General features: G+C 43.1%; 1 protein-coding gene across 3 annotated transcripts in view; it reads right to left on the bottom strand.

The window, feature by feature from the left end:
* Positions 1–12,059, bottom strand: part of LOC133353548 (kelch-like protein 9) — a 122,868-nt gene extending 110,809 nt beyond the window's left edge. For all 3 annotated transcript variants that reach the window (XM_061569888.1, XM_061569923.1, XM_061569897.1), the window contains exon 1: positions 11,883–12,059. The gene's annotated coding sequence lies outside the window, so the exon portion shown is untranslated. The remainder of the gene's footprint in view (positions 1–11,882) is intronic.
* Between the last annotated feature and the right edge of the window lie 6,319 nt (positions 12,060–18,378).

The following is an 18,378-nucleotide window of genomic DNA, read 5'->3' as shown; positions in this document are numbered from 1 at the left end:
TCACTATACATAAAAAGGTAAGAGTGACAAAGTTGCAGCCCTAAAATGTCTCACTCACACCACTGCTGAATCAAGGGCGTACACTAAAGGGAGCTCTAGAGAGCCCATGTAGAGGGTATTTGGCCTACGCTACCATGCCGGCTAAACGTCTTCGATGATGCGCAAGCACCACCACATTTTACTCCACCGCACACGACTTGCCAATCGACTAACTGCGGTGTCAGTAAACAGAGACGGGGGGGGGGGTGATAGAAGAAACTTGCACCGTTGTTTTAATTGCGGTGCCACGGAAAGTTGGATCAAACCGATGACCCCTGGATTGCAAGTCCACTCTGCCAAGCATTACATCGTGGCATAATAAGTCCACGTAACAAAACGAATCAATGGGCTAAATATGTACCCTAATATTCTTCTCCGTCTGGCAGGACTGCTACAGATGGCCCCCCTGCACCCCCACTCCACATCCTGTGCGTGTGGGTCCGTGGCCTCTACGTGCGGAGCGATATCAGTCACTTGGCGGCCCATCGAGTGCAGCTGTCACGAGGCCTCATCGCCACGGAAGCCTCAGCCCCCAAGGGCTTATCGGGGCAGCCTCGCGTGAAGGCACACTTCCTCTTAAGTCTTAAATACTGCACGTACACTCTCGTCACTCGGCCACACGGCACTCTGCAAGTCTTAGTTTGAACCGTGTTCAGTTTACAAAAATAAAAACAACCTTGTTACGTCTTCTTGGTTCTTTCGGTAAAGTCACGTAGAATGGAAATAATAATATAATAAAAACAAAACATAACAAAATAATAATATAATAATATAATAAAATATTTTATCATTGTTATTTTTATTTTTATTATTTTATTACTTCCCTTCTACGTGACTTTACCGAAACAACCAAGAAGATGAATCCCTGCAGTCACGAAAGCTTTAAATCGAAACCTTGTTACAACCGAGCTATACTCGGTCAGAAGACCTCAAAATTCACATTACAAAATATAAAGAAAATAGGAGGCAGGATGGGTCGTTCCTACCAACTGTGACCCGTTTAGATGCTTGTACCCTGGGTGATTGTGTTTAATTTGTTTTTGTGTGGCCACTGCGTGTTGCATGGAACGCACTGTGGCAAGAGAAGTTGTGCAAACATTTGTAAAAACGCGTATGGTGTGTGTACGTCTATAACTGTAGGCAAACCTGACGCTCCAGTGTCACAACCATCCCCTTAACTTCCCTCTTTGGAGAAACAATGGTTGACTTGACCTGATGATCTTTTACTTTTAACGATTCACTAAATAATTAACACGGCATTTGATTTCTGAGAATGCTATAACCTCGGTTGTTGTTGTGGTACAATAAGACGCCATAACACAAAACACACATGGTTTTCATTTTATGCATTTCAATTAATGTAAAACCTGAATCCGACAACAGCCTGTATGTAAACCATGTTCTCCAAAAGTATCGGTGCAAACGGCACACACACCGTGCTTCCAATGGTTTACCGTCACCGGCCGTCTAACGCAAACAGCTGCGCGCACAAGCGGTTAAGTGCTCCTTGGCCAGGTTTAAAATTATGGAGGCAGGCTCCAAGCCCACGGACCAGGCTTTTAATAAAACCCCCGAAATATGCCCCCATTAATCACGCTGCATCACAACCTCCCCCCCCCCCCCCCACTTGGTTGCACTATATTTACATGCATGTGGCCATGAGGTGAACCCTGTTACAAACGTGCAGGCCGCCAAAAAATGTGTGAACTTCCCGCAATTGCTTCATCGGCATTCCGCGATCAATGAGGGTTCCTCGTTTGGTTATTTTAAACAGGCAAAATAAATTAATGGGGCACCCTCTCGTCAAGCTTTTCTAAATTTAGTTGATATACAATACTGGCCTAATGACCTTAAATAATAATACAAATACAACCTTCCCAAATAAACGACGTTTGTTGAGCTATATACAAGATACAGTTACACGAGCGTAGATTAAATGGACTCCAAAGTTAATGGACCTTCACCAATCACCAAGGTCAATATCATTACAAGCAACAGAGGCTTGTTTTTATAATTATACAAACCACGTTTGGCTTCATCATCAGCAGAGTACATTTAGCCAACATCTCGCCCAGTTGCCTTTGTCTCTCCAGCACCAGTGTTTGACACACAGCACAGGTAACTTATTTTAAGCGGGAGTTAACCTAATCGTTGCCCAGGTCAGATTTAGATTCCGAATTAAACTTGTGTGTGGATGACCAAGTCTCAAACCTGTGCCACTGGCATCCCAGTCTGACTCACACTCCCCATTGTGTGCGTATACTGTCCTACACGTACAACACACATTGCTCAAATGGGTGGGCAGTTTGACATGCTTTTGTTTTGTCCACACCAACAGTACAGTACATACACATCGGTCAAAGACACCAAGACAAAGATGCCCTGTATAGACATAGAGGGCAAGTGCTGTTTACGAGCACCTCCGAATTGCACAGCGGAAGAAGTTCAACATACATACACGAGGGCCATCGTGGCACACGGGGTGGTGGTGTGACCAGCACTACGCCCGGCTGCCTTTGTCATTCCCGGCGAGGACACACACACGCAAGCATAATTCAATTTCACTGGCATTTAAGAGTAATTACTGTGGTTATTGCTGTTATTATATGTGTAGAGGCATAAAGACTTGTGGGCGACTCCGTGGCAGAAGCTGAGAGGCTACCATCACAGCGGGCTGCTGACCCATCATAAATTCCACATAGCAAGGCCCTCCTCCTCCTCGTGTCCTCAACTGCTAAGACTCCAGGGACTGAAACGTGGCCCAATTCTCAATGGTGCGTATCCACTATTGCAATAATGAACAGACACGCAGAGTTCTATCGGAACATTTGTAATAGTCATGGAGCATGCGCCACTTGGATAGGGTTTTTTAAACAGCAATCAGCCATGACCATTTTGGTGGTTAAATGAGAAATGTTAAATAAACGCGTATTATTCAAGTAAACCTAAACACAATTTCAGGAAAGTAAACGCTGTGGTGGCGAAGCAAGTTTCTGAAAAAAAAACTGTGAGGTTATGAGGATCGTTGGGGTGTGTTTATGTAGCGCTATCTTTCAGGGTTACAGGGGAGAAAGTAGAAGAGACAGAATATATATTGCCCATACATAAATTGAAGAGATGGTGTCAGGGTTCCCTTATCCAGAAGGACAAAATGTAAAATGGCACGACCACATTTCTAAAAAGCAGTAGAGTCTTCAATGGCATTAAAAAAAATGTAGATACTTTAACTACACTAAAATGTGCATTTTTTTAAACGCAAGTTTTTTTATGCAGTTCTTTAAATAGTATTTGTTACCGGCTTTCATTTTTATGTTCGCCAAAAAAACACAATCTGCCATTAAATTTTTGCTGTTTTCCAACAAAAACGCCTTGGTGGCATTTTCTCATACAGGTCACAAAGCAAGCAAAGGTTGTGCCGAGCCCACATTCTGTTCAATTTAGCACTCAGATCAAATTATAGCGGGGCCTATCCATTCATACAAGCAAGCAATTACCCTACCAATTACCCGACTGGTCGGATAACGTGAAAATGGTTGGGGGAAAAAAAGGCACATTTCTATTCTCCCAGGTGGCGCTGGACGGGAGGTGACATCAACAACATCACAAGCCGTGTCATGCTGGGCGTGGCTTGTCAGGGGTTTCCCACCTCCAGGAAACAGCATGTCAGGGTGGCCACCATTTTTAAAAATGTGCGAATAACTGACCACAAAAGGACGTCAATTAAAATGATCAGTCGATCGATACATTTAATTGACGAGTTGTCCAAAGACCAAACACGCGCACGCCTCTACATCCCTTGTGGTTGCAATCACCATGCATAGTAACCAACGGTTTTGTGAATTGACACTTGGCATCAATTATTAACAGTGCTATCCAATCAGTCAACACCAGCCAACCAAGTGAGCTTGATCACATACAGCCTGACAGTTTCCAACTGAAGACATTTGTTTCTGCCACCACTTGGTCGGGGCGAGCCAGCATTGCTGCTCATGATAAACAGATGGGAGCGCACAGGCATCTGTGGCTCTTGCCACATATACCAAAATAATACAGAAATAGCTCAAAGCACGCTGGCAGTTTTTGTGTGTGTGTGCCTTCAAGCCACTCCATCTGGCTAGTATTAATGTGTGTTGCTATTGTTGGCCGCGATTCAAAATTCTGTTCGGCCAAGATGCCAACCAATCTGTTGCATCGCTCCCAAAGTGGTGAGAGAGACGACCACAAAGATAAAATAACAGGACTAGCTAACTCTGTATACACACACACCCACGTGTACATCGCAGCTGGTAAAATAGGTTTGCAATTCTTTTCAAAAGCCAATTTTAACATGTTTTTGTTATAAGTCATGATTCTTGGATTCAAGTGAGCAATCGTTTATATATTACATATCTTCTAATTTAATAACGGCCACTTGGCAGCCACTGAGAACCTTGGCCACCAAAACGCAGCAAAGTCACCACCATGCACGCCCAGCGTGACACAGTGACGACGAGGACATCTATTCGCATCCACTTGGATTACAACAATAATCTCCACCCACTGAAATAACATCAACTATGTCCACCTATCACAATGACATCACCAATTTCCAATCACCTTAATCACATAATCAAACCGCACACACAACAGCTCCTCAGCACATCTGAGTACAGAGCCATTTAAACTAATTTTGAAATCTATGAAGTTTATTATTTATTCTGGTCCATTACTGACAGAAACAAGCCTATGACCAAATCACCCAGAATGCTATTACTATTTTACCAGGTAAGGCCCACCGAGCTATATAGCTCTTTTTCAGAAGTGACCTGGCCAAAAATTATTGCTGAAGTGGCTTCTCTTGTGGAAATGTATAGCAGCCAAATACTCTCAAGGCGTGTTTCTAAATGTGGAGGGGAAAACCGGAGGACCCGGAGAAAAATCCACACGACCACGGGGAGAACATGCAAACTCCAAGTATGCAGGCGTGAGTCGGGATCGAACCCACAGCCTCCTGTATATCAGGTGAGGTAGTTAACATCGCCACCACAGCACTCAAAGTAATCACATTTCAGATGTGTGTGTTGTAGGCTGGGTCATGTCGTCCACCTGCCCAGCCACCGCATGCCTAAACAGATTTTGTTTGGCCGGATAGAGGTGGCTAAACAGGTACGGCATGGGCTAGAGAAGAGATGGAGTGACGTGGTACAGGAGGATGTGGAGCTGAGTGGATTTGCCGATGACTGGTACAAGCGGTGTCAAGATCAGCTTCTGTGGAAGGCTCGTGAAGGACGATGTTACTGGGCAGTTGGAGGCGGTCGCCCTCCAGCAACAACGGAGGGCAGAGGAGCGACGCTCACAACAATGAGCGGAGTGCCGGGTGGTTAAAGCACAGCAAGTTGGGACACAATAGGGGGAACAGGTGGTGCATCAGCCAGTCATCTCAGTCAGGCAACTCATGGCACCTGGGTCTGTCCATGACCTCCTGCCAGCGGGCGTTCGACACTTCACGCGGCCTTAACGTGAACATAGCCTGGCACAAGCGCAGTTGTGACGTCTCCGCCACTTAGTGGCGAATGGCGGTTGTTGTTGTTGTTTGGCCTGCATTGTTGGCAACCGAGGGCATAAGAAGCAACATTGATTATTGTACTGTACTATGCTCCAATGTGTAGTCGACTCGCCTTCACCATCCCACACCGACCAGGGTGAGCAAGTACAGTAAAATAACCCCGATGACATGAACGGCATGGAGAGACTCTCATCCAGCAGCGGATTTACAAAAGCGCTGCAGATATACATGTACTCGGAGCAAAGTGACATCTTCATCAGGAATAATCTTAAGGGATAACAGCACAAAAATAACATCTGGTGTCTCTCCAACAGATCTGCTTAATGTCAAGGCTAATCTTAAATACAAATCATGCATTGGTGTGCGCTTTGGTGGTTACAATTAAGAATATACTATTTCGAATAAGTACTCGAACTGATTATATTCTAACACTTGGCGTACATTATCAAAAGCTCAGACAGAAAAGTGTGTGCAGGTTGGAAACAAATCAACAGTTTGTAAAAAAAAAACACACCATTTGACCACATTCTGATAAACGTATATAAAAAAATAAAACAAATTATTGGCTTTAAATAAGAAGGCCTCTGCGCCAATACTGGGAAAACCATCTTTTCCAGATGTCGGCTGGGCTCGCAGCTACAAACTCATTTCGAAATCGTTCGTCAAATTCTACCAACCGTGCCCACCCTCACCGACTCAGAGCCCTGCGCTTACTCGAGCCAGCACTGTGGGTGCCATTTACAATTCTTGCAAGACATTTTTACCTTTTTGTACAAAGGGTGACGAACACTCCTGGTCACTTATACCATCTCAAGTTGTGCAACCGGCCCTCCGTTGGCAACGCCATGTCCATGCGCTGTACAACACGTGGGTGTGTTTAGAGTTACAGGCGGCAATCACCCACAGAATGCTGGCTTACACGTCGTTTGTTTTCGTTCCATTTGTGACCGGATTTTTAAACGAAGCGGCGCCGAAAAAAATGTATGGTGGTGGGAAGCGTCAAGTTAATAAGTCGCCAACCTTAATTAAGGAGGAACTATTCTCTTTACAGATCATCCAACCGTTAAAAGGCAAGCGGCATCCTGATATATAATCAGTGTCCTACAACTACGAACATTCCAATAACAGAACATCTTGATGAAGCGGACTTAGTGTGCGCGTTTCAGCAAAGCGCTGTCCCTAACACGTCCACCACTCGGGCTGCTGCGCTATCATTTGTCACACAATACGATACGACACCACATTTAAAAGTCACGATCATCAAGATATACATTTCCAATAACTTTTTTTTAAACATGTACGTACATGGTTTGTACTGTTATGTACATCTAATATGCATAAGATCACTTAAAATGTCTTCTTTACATAAGCCTGCCATAACTTGTCTAATTATAATTACTCAACTAAAATCAATTCGAGCACTCATAACACATACTAACACTGAATAGTGCGTGCAAGAATCAATTATTTTGTATTCTTATATATATTTCATGCCATCGGTTCATATAAACCCTGCTGCCTCTACATCTTACATGCACCCCACTCGCCCAACACTAAAACACACCTTTTCAATTTGTGACTCAAGCAACGAACCCAAATCATGAACATTCAATGACTCATGGGAGGAGTTGAAATGTTACATTCTTAGCGAAAATCAATACTCATGCATCTGCTTCATTAATCCTTAACTCGGCATTGTCTCGGTCAAGTTATCAGCCTACAATGCGTACACAAAAATACCTCCCCGAATTGCCTTTAACAAGCGTTTCTGGTTAGATCGCGGACATATATAATAGTGTCATTACACAAATATATAAATGTGTCATTACACATTTAGATATTTACGCGATCTACCCCCCCCCCAAAAAACCCCTGTATTATGGATGATATTGATCGCGTAATCCTACGTGTTAAACTTTAACAAGCTGTCGGAGCAAGTGTTGTTAGTGAGCAGCTATTAAGGCTGTGTGATCAGCATCACACCCCCGGCATTTCCCCAGGACTTTACCGATGTTTACACACCGCTCCAGTCACACCCATACGAGGCCAAGTCGACCGAGAGCAGGTTCAAGAGCAGTTCACACAATCTCGCAGCTGATGCTGGCCATGTGCTCAAACCGAACTCGTGGCTTGCCCGGTTCGGAGCGCTAACCGCTTCAACACAAAGACAAAGATCCCCCGTATAGCCCTGGCAGACTGTTGGGCAAGTGCTGTTCGTAGCGAGCACCTTTAAAGGCCGGCACGGCACACGAGAGGGCTTGGGTGGCCAAAACCACCCCCGGCCGCCTTTGTCTCTCCAGTAGCGATGTTTTACACACCGCACCAGGTACTCATTTGAGGCTGAGTCGACATAGGGGAGGCCCAGGATCGGTTCAGATAATCGTCACCGGTGATGGCCGTGAGCGGGAATCGAACTCGGGTCGCCCGGTTCGTAGCGCAGCGCGAACGGCTCCACGACTCCCGTTCCCCACTCACTACAACACACACTACAACACGTGCTCACACCGTATGAAGGAGGGTAACAAATAATAAAGTGTGACGCTTGGCAAGAGGTTACTAGCTCAGCCTCTCATGGTCACAGGACATTTTGTTCAGAGGGTAGCGTGTGAATACTATAACCAGTCCGAACCAAGTCAAGCACGTGAGTGATGGTGATTCATCGGTATGTCGCAACCTCGGATTTAATATTAGTGACACACCCTGCCCACACAAATAACCTGTTATTGTATTAAATGACGTATCACTTTGAAGTTGTTCTATAAAGAGGCTGGCCCCAGCATAGGAGTGTGGAATATCCTCCACTGCCTTGGGACTGCCAATGGAGATGCGCTCTGATCCACACTCGCTTTAACATGAGAGGTGGGGAGGTATAACCCCGTTGACACTTAATTTACGAGTGCGTGCTAAGCTAATATTAGAAATGGTCTGGAGTACGTGACGTATAGCACTTCCGCAACCAAACAACTTTAAAAATAAACCAGATAAAAATGTATACTGCCTTGCTTATGTAAAAGTGTGAGAATTAAATGCTTCGCTTGAACAACACCGATGGCAAAGGAAGCTAAGCTGTGAATAGTCCTCAAAACATAAGTAGACTTGTATTTATCTCCCCTATAAAGGTTTTCAGTAAATAAAAAACAAGCAGACAACAGCAAACTTAAATCTATGATCCGAAGGTGGCCGTGTACAAGTCGGCTGTTGGTACCGAAAGCTGCAAGTCTCCAAACACTGCCCTTAGAAAGTTGATTTTAATATACTCTATACGGGAGTGGGGTGGGGAAAACTAAAGCCAACTAGTGCAAGTTAAATTGCTCTTCGATAAAGATCATAAATGTTCAAGTGGACTAGTTTCAGAGAGCCAATGAAGAGAATTGGAAAGACGCGAGAGAAAACATGCTGTGCAAGTTAATTTTCTCAAAGCATCAGCAACATATATGACCCTTTAAACATACTGCCGCACTTGAATTCATAATGGAAAGCCCTAAGTGAATCAATTAAGAGAACTATAACGATGATAGACCTAAGTAGTCACCGCATATCTACCTTTCTATAAACAAACCAAATATGTAACGGAAGTTAATGTACGTGGTGAAAATTGCATTGCTGATGTGAAAAGTTGAATTAACAATGTCGACTTAATGGCGGTGATTATGAATATATGAAAAAAAAATTAGAGGGCAACTACTAAAGATGAACTGGGATCGGAGTTATTAAATAGAGGCAAACAAGTGCAAGATTGAGAGATTTTGGAAAGCCGAATCTTCGTGTACTATCTTGAGATACAGTACTGTACGTTATGCACTGGCACAGTATACATTCCTATGTTATTTAAATTGGATTGTAAACGTTAGCTTCATGAATAGAGCACACTGATGTGTCTTAACAAGAAAATCGTCTATCATTGCATTCTGACTTATGGCCCTGAAACATGGCCATTGACAAAGAAAAGGGAACAAAAGCTGAAAAAGGGCACAAAGAATTGTGCAGCAGATGCGTGGAGTTGGAGAAGCACGGAATTAATGCAAACGCAAATCAGACACCACGACTGCTAACAATATGGGCCTGAGCACGATTCATCGCGAGAAGAGACGATGGCTGATTGATGAACAAGACTAGAGACAGAAAGGCAAAGGTAAGGTGAAAACGTGCTCAAGACGATAACCACAGTGGAAATGGGAGTGATAAGATCAGTTCATGTGCAGGAGCGAGATGGATTGTGGAAGATCGGTGCAGTGAGACATGGCAATGACATAGGGAGGAAGCCTTCGTCCAGCAGGGAAATACGATGGTTGATGAAGATTACAATTGATAAATAGTGATACTCACTATTCGCATGTATGTTCATGTGTCTAATCCCTGGCTGCCGTTGTAAAGTATTACCAAGTACTGGCCGGATACCAGCAACTGAGCTAAGCGGTGTTGGTCATGTCCAGGCCAAGCAATTTAGCAAAAGTAATTGATGATAGAAAATTGTCAGCCTGTCTTCCCCATGAAGATGAATCGGCACATCACTGAAAACATAACGTACCTCTTAATTTCAAATTGTTAGTACTTAATTTCTCGATGAAGGCAATACATTTGGTGAATCACAAGGGCTAGATATAAATAAACTATAGTATATAACCCATGAAACCTCAGTGGCCAAGTAGCGTTCGCTTTGTTAAAATCCGTACCATTTTTCGTCAAAAGGGTATGGAGTTGATTCTCATGTCTTATGCAACATTCTAAAGGGAAGCAGACTAATTCATTGCACACGAGTAAAGAAACGTTTCTACACATGCAAATGTACAACTCAATTCCACAAATGAGCAACGAATCTTACAAGTTTCTGAACATGAAATTCCCTATGAGAGCATCATTCGCTTTCCTATTGAGTGCAATGTTCTATTTTGATTTAGCCCTTTTGTGTAGCGGTAGTCTGGCTGTGAAGGTGATTCAGTGACTTACCCCAGGACATGAACTAATGGGAGTCATGAGCTTACAGAATCCGTTCATAGACAGACTACGTACTTCACTTATCATGCACGACTCGACAAATTGGTCTCAAAGTAATGTTTTACACTGCAATCCTTGAAAGTCCCGTGATGATACAATCCATCTTACTCCTGCACATTTACTGATCTCATTGATCCATCTCTGCGACAGCCTCCTTCTGAGGTGCATCCTCTTCTTCAGTTGCCATCCCATCATTACTCTTATCTGTCAGCCACCACCATTTACAGTGATGTGTTCTGCCATACCCACTTTACTTAAAGAAGATGTCTGATCTGTGTGTGTTCACTGAAGCAAGTGTTCATTATCTTAGGACGATTCCAAGTATGCATCTCTACATAACTAACATGACCTTCTTTAATTTTATCAAAGTAAAATATAAAATGCAATTATTGGGGCGTGGTGATTACTGCATAGCCACATTTCTCCCAAAATTACATTAAAGTTTAAAATGAAAAGTCAATTTGGGTGCTATTCTTCAGCCATGTTTCTACCAATCCACTGCTCCATGCCTGGCGTGGTTGGTTGGTGTTGTTCGACTAAAGTACTTCACGCCGGTCAGTGGACTGGCTCATATGTCGTCACTCGCCATTGACGGCGTTGTTGTCCTCGTGGTTCAGAGCGCAATGCGCAACCCACTGCGCCACCGCTCCAATGTGGCTAAGACGACCACATTGTTTGTCCTATTGATAGACCGATTAATGCCGTGTGAATGTGGAATTTCCACCATGACGCTTTGGGTATCCAACAGAGTTGAGGACTGCTCATTTGAGCAGTAAAACATTCCGAATGACTTGACTTTGAGTCCTTAAATTTGACTGAATAACTCCTAATGAAAGCATATACAGTATTGAAATAGAAGTGACATCACTATTAAGAAAACTCACGAACTGTACACAAGTCGTACAAACATATATAACCCTTACTCTGGAGCCAATCACAACCAACAGGACTCATGAGGGCGTTAAACCGGTGGACCCGTGGTTCAGCTCGCCTGTCACTGCATACAGCATCGAAAAAAAAAGTAACAAGGGCTCTTAAACGGCACCAGTTTTCTGTGAAACCCGCAATTAACCGTACCCGATACGAGCTTAATTCGCTCGTATTAATTACTTCGCATAGCAGCCGACAGAACACAAAGATTATCACAAAGGCGCGACCACCAGGGCGATTGGCAACACCACCCCTCGTGGGGGGTGCTCGGCGGCCGGACCAGGACGCACATTGCCCGGCGGGGGAATCTATCCGAGGCCCGTCACAACCTGCGCCCCGTGCAAGGCCGCACGCCACAAAAGTTCCGCTTTACCTCGCAGCGAGTTGCACTCAACGTGGCGCGATGGCGCATACGTTCCACCAACGTCCCGAGGCTTACGCGGGGTGGAAAGGAGACGGGAGGGGAGGACGGTAATGACGAGGCGGGGGGGGGTACGCGGGAGAGCGTCGCTGTTGTAGCCGGCGAAGACGGCTTTAGGGGCTTCCTCTACCTCCTCCCTCTCCCCCCTCGTGGTGTACAGGGGGGGGGGGGGCACGTGACCGACACGGGCCCTCCCCATTGGCCCACGCGGTTTGTCATTGACGACTTCTTCATTCTATCAGCCGAGGGTGTTAATTGGTGGGTTAATTGGTTCGGGTTTTTTGTTTTTCCAGTCCTTCATTCGGTCATTCATTAATCTGTTCAGCCCTTCGGTCATTCAGTTATTCCGTCATTTGGTATCTCGTTTATTCACCTTAAGTAATTTAAACATTCGTGGAACTTTCATGTGATGATTGAAAGTTGTTATGAATTGTGTTCCATTAATGTATGTATTAATTAAAAGTTATTGATATGTGCAATCAATTTGTCAAGGTATTAATAAATACCGGTTTTTGGGTTAGATTGCGTAAATATAAATGTGTCATTAATACTCTTGGGTTTTTTCGGTAAAGTCACTTAGGTAAAAAATAATAGAAATAAAATAATAATAAATGAAAATAAATCAATTAAATCAATTAAATTAATTGATTTATTTTCATTTTATATTATTTTATTTCTATTATTTTTTACCTAATAATAATAAATGAAAATAAATCAATTAAATCAATTAAATTAATTGATTTATTTTCATTTTATATTATTTTATTTCTATTATTTTTTACCTACGTGACTTTACCGAAAAAATCTAAGCGTATGGATCCTTGGAATCACGAAAGCTTCAAATCTATATTAAAAAAAATGTGTCATTAAACCCGCCACCACCCTACACAACCAATTAGCAAGGTTTGTTACATAAACTAAACGTGACAATTCGTTACTAGTTCAGCACACCGCTGTGTTGAAGAGTAAACCCTCAACATTTACAATTCAATCTTGATTTGAAGCTTTCGTGACTACAGGAATCCATACTCTTTGGTTCTTTCGGTAAAGTCACGTCGGTAGAAAATAATAGATCACGACGTTTCGATCGCAACACAAGCGACCATCATCAGGTGGGACAATCACAGCAGGGAAACTGCTGACGGTTGCTTGTGTTGCGATCGAAACGTCGTGATCTATTATTTTCTACCTACGTGACTTTACCGAAAGAACCAAAGAGTATTTACAATTAAATTACGGTGTTTCGCCAGTAATTACAACCAGCATCATCAGGCGGCAGCCATATTTGGTCACGAAAACCAACGTTTCAATCAAGTCATTATTTGGTATTTTGATAATTTATTGATTTCTTTGTTCACGTTTAAATTTAGCAATTCATTCAATGGTTCTTTCACTGGTATCATGCATTTCGTGGCAGTTATAAAGGAGTGTTTTAATTGATGCAATCAGTCGCTGATGGATTTAGTCAGTAAATTATTTATTCACGTAATTAGTAACATTTGTTATATATTGTGTGGCGTTTTTCGTTTTTCAGCCTTTTTCAGTCGTTACTTAAGTTATTTAATAATAACATGCATTTAGTCACATATTAATTCATGGATTTACATGCTGTCGGTTTTAACACCGTAACTATTAAGTCGTTCAGTCATTAATTAACCAAGTAGTTCAAATGTTCCACGATTCATAAGAATCATGCACTTTGTGATAATTACGAGGGACGTTTAATTCATTCGCGTATTAAGTATCATAATTGTGGACGTTTATTAAAGGATGTTACATTATGCTAGCATTGATTGTATCTTTTCTTAATCCAGCCATTCATTATTTGGCAGTGCAATCAATTATACTTCTTGTAAAAACTAAAATCCGTGAGAAGGATATTTAATTTAATCATCCAAATAATTTCTAATGAAAAATTTATTTAAATGCGTTCATTCGTAATTGTGAATATTTTTTTTGTAAGTACAGGATTTCCATAACCATTAACATCGCCGTTATTATCTTTTCTACGATCAAATGCCCATAGAATGAATCATCGTTACGACATCATTCATTTTGTAGCAACTGAAAAGGTGACCAAATGCCGTAATCAGCACCGTCATGTATCACACTTTTACACATCCAATCAGTCATGATTATCATTGCACACTGCCACATACCTACACCATTAACCATTCAGTGACATTTACTTATAAGGCACTCATTCAGCAATCGCAGTCATCGTCTCCCTCATTGTCGCCAAGCCATGCATGCAAAGTTTGCTCGAGCGCCTGCCGCTGCATACTCTTTGAAAGAGGACACATTCGTCTAAATGACACCGTGGACACTCGCAAAAATAACTCCTGGGAGGAAATGATGTGGAGCCTTTAACATTTTGCAACCAAGGTTGAAATCGTTTCTGCATCACCTTGCTCCATCCATCTGTAACGGAGGACACAATAACTCTCTTCATGATGGTCCAATATGCACCCAACTATCGTATGAAGTTGTGTCGCTATTAGGGACTTACCCCATTGAAAACCGGTCATATTGATCAAACGGTTGCCCCAAATTTGTGGACATGAACCAGAGCAAAGAGGGCTGTGTTCAAATATCATAATCTTCATTTAGACTGGATGAATCCGATGAAATGTGAAGCTTTTTTCAAACGGGTTTGCCCCTGACTGCTTGCGTAATGCGAATGAAATGCTTCCAATGACAAATGCGTTTGGAACGCATCACCCAATCGTTGCGCATGTAAGATTTGTTTCAGAAGTTGTTACCTCCGTTTGGCCATGTTTGTGTGTAAAATTGCAGTGTCATTTCTGAATGGTTCAAGTGGCTTGAACAAAATACATTCGTGAAAGATTAAGCACATTTATAAGACATCGTTAATTGCACGAATGACAAGTAAATAATAGAATTACCCAAAAACTGGATGAATGAAAAAATAATGAAACGATCTATCATGTGTTTCTAATTGTATGTATACATAAATGAATGAAAAAATGCATTGATTTAACACCGTTTCATTAGCTGCCACTACAGTAACTGCACAGTGCTAATCAATTGAACTATCCAATGTATTGCTTAATGTTAGAAAGTATAACGGAATTAATAGACGGATTTTCAATTTGCCCAACTCTCAAACACAGATCCATGGTTGAAATTGAGAGCTAATTGCATTTAAGACGTAGTTATCCGTTCTTGCTACAATGTGTGCATACTTTTGAATGTGTGTGTACATGTGTGGGTGTTACTGCATGTCATGAATAATTAAAGTGCCATCCTTCAAAGACTTGTCTCTAACCTTTCATTACGCTCACAGAATGTACCCACAGAATTGTTTTTCAACCACTCGTCACGTACTGTACAGCATTGGTCTGGTAGCGTAATGGATAGTGCTATGCCCGCTATAAACTCAGCTACCTCAGTTCAATTCTTTCACCAATCCACTCTGGCCAGCATTGTGAAGTATAGACTAATCCTTATGACCAACAGTTTAACACGTAGACTTTCGCGACCAATATTATTCATAATAAACGTTTTTGGGTTAGATCGCGTTATTTATAAATGTGTCGTAACCCTCCACCACCCGACACGGCAAATCAGCAAAAAAGTGTCACGTTGACAAAAGACAAATAGTTCACTGCTTTAGCCCACCGGTGTGTTCAAGAGTGGATCCACAACATTTACAGTTTTTTTTAGTACGACGTTTCGCTGGTAATTACATCCAGCATCATCAGGCATCGGAATTGTAAATTGTAAATGTTGTGGATTCACTCTTCAACACACCGGTGGGGTAAAGTAGTGAACTATTTGTCTTTTGTCAATGTGATACTTTTTTGCTGATTGGCCGTGTCGAGTGGTGGAGGGTTACGACACATTTATAAATAACGCGATCTAACCCAAAAAGAGTTCTTATGACCAACAGTTAGTCGATCGGCAGGCCGCGTGTGGTGGGGTAAAGCGTGGGTAATCCTCACCTCTACCAAGATAGGCGCCGCAGTGGCGAGATGTTAATTACCTCACCTGGTATACAGGAGGTCGTGGGTTCAATCCCAACCCTGACCCTGATGCCTGTATATTTGGAGTTTGCATGTTCGCCCCATGGTCGCGTGGATTTTTCTCTGGGTTCCCCGGTTTTTCCCTCCACATTTTGAAGCATGTTTTATAGTATCGGGCTGCTATACATTTCTACATGATAAGCCACTTCGTTCAGCTATCATCTGTGGCCAGGTCACTTCTGAAAAAGAGCGATATAGCTAAATAAACAGTTTAATTTAATATATCCAGCCTGCTCTCTAGATGGGCTCAATAGATCTCGCTCAAGGCAAGGCCCTTCTACCAAAAGTGGTGGCATGAGCAAGCAATTGTAAAGCTGCACATTTACCTTTAACCTAAAAAAACTTCAAAGACTACAAAACAACCGAGCACGCGTCATTGGCCACACTCATCCCCGTCTCGACTCACTCGCCTGTCTCCGTGCCCTCAACTGGCTACCCATCTCCAGTAGGATCATATACAAGATCGCCTGCCTCTGCCACAATGTCTTCACATCTGCCTGCCCGCCGTACCTCTCTTCGTTATTAACAACTTGCAGTGCAGCACACGGCAGATGCCTGCGCAGCGCGACTCACGACCTCCTCTTGATACCAAGATCCAGGATGGTCATGTCTATGCGCCGCTTCTCGGTGGCAGCCCCAACAGTCTGGAACGATATCCCTCTGCACATTCGCAGCATCACCTCAATCGCCTCCTTCAAGAGAGACTTAAAAACTCACCTCTATAACCACGTGCTTTCGAGCGACTCTGAGCTTGGCTCCGCGCCTCTGAGTTGCGGCCGTTACGTCCGCAAATTTACGCCAGTTTTAAATTGCATTATTATTATAAATATATTTTGCATACATTCACGTGCCGAAGTATTAATTAATATTAATTAATTTACTTAGCTACATAATGCATGCCTTCATTGGTGTGTTAAACCGTTGTATTGTAATTCTAAATGTGGTCAAGTTCATTGCTGTAATTTATTCACAGAATCGCAGTTGCTTCAGGTTAAAGTCCCCGAACTCTATTGACAAGACCCGATAACCATCTTCACAGGATTGCCATAACGGTGCGAAAGAAGTTCAACATGCATACATCATGTATGCAAGTCAGTTATCGTATATTTTCTGCTAATCCAGTTTATGGGAGGTGCGCGCACACAAATCATCATTTGCTCCACCTACTACTGTACGGGGGAAATCAATATTTGATGGGGGGGGGGGGTGAGTTGCAAAAAATAATCTAATAGCCTCTTTCTCTTTATGGTGAATATCTCTTAAAAGAAGAGCAATGGCCAATATCTCTGGATCCGTGGTGTACTCCAGCTGATAGTGTTTAAGGTTATTGCCTTGCGCCTTCCACACACGCACCCAAACAGAGAATTACGGGACAGCTTCGGCCTTAAAATTCAACAATAGAGCGGTCCAGTTTCGGGAGAAGAATGTTGAAGGGGCCGTCCATAAATGACGTCACGCACCTGGGGGGGGGGTCAGATATTTGTGACAATGTGTGACGAGGGGGGGGGGGGTAAACATCAGAGGGCAGCGCCACATTAAATACGCACTACAATGACAATAGTTTAAAGCGATTTGAAGCATGTTTTATTTGGGGGGGGGGCAGAGCTTTGTGACGTCATATTTTAGGGGGGGTCTGACTTTTTGTGACGCCGTGTGACGAGGGGGGGGGGGTGTCAAAAATCGTCCAAAATCGCGTGACGTCATTTATGGACGGCCCCGAAGGGGCAAGCGAACTTGAACGCACGAAGCTTAAAGCCAACGCATAAACATATGGTGCGGTGCACTCATTTTCCTGCTGTGGGTCAGGATTAGATTAAATCCTCATGTGCATTTGTAAACTTGCCAAAAATTACACGCGTCCGGTGGTAGCATTCGGCACGAACCACCGCATTCACAGCACGCACGCACACCCCCGAGATGTAATGTCACAGGCCTGCTTGTGCAACCCAGTCGCATTACACACTGATAAAGGTAATTCAGAAACGACCAGGGCTGTCCAAAGGTTAGAGGATGCACAGGGAAGAGAGCCCCCCCCCCCCGCCCTTATTCATTAAAGGCAAAAAACACCAGGCTCATTGTGATGTCCTGTTTTGTACGAGGTAGAAATGTCGCACTTTTCCCATCCCATCTTTTGGCAGGCATGTAAATTACCGTTGTTGCTAGCAGGCAAATGACCTGCCAATCAACAGTGTGTAATGCACTAAATAATTAGTAGATTGGTATATATGCTAAGGGGCCGTCCATAAATGACCTCACGAACCTAGGGGGGGGGGGTCAGACATTTGTGACGATGTGTGACGAGGGGGGGGGGGGTAAGAAATGTGACGTCACATCAAAATGCGCAACTTTTAATAGATATAGACAACACGTTCTACTTAATTAAATATACTTTTTAATAAATG

This window comes from Lethenteron reissneri, chromosome 6 (genome assembly GCF_015708825.2).
Source record: "Lethenteron reissneri isolate LAM-NWPU_2019-01 chromosome 6, ASM1570882v1, whole genome shotgun sequence".
NCBI classification, from domain to species: domain Eukaryota; kingdom Metazoa; phylum Chordata; class Hyperoartia; order Petromyzontiformes; family Petromyzontidae; genus Lethenteron; species Lethenteron reissneri.
This window is presented reverse-complemented; position numbering and strand designations above follow the sequence as displayed.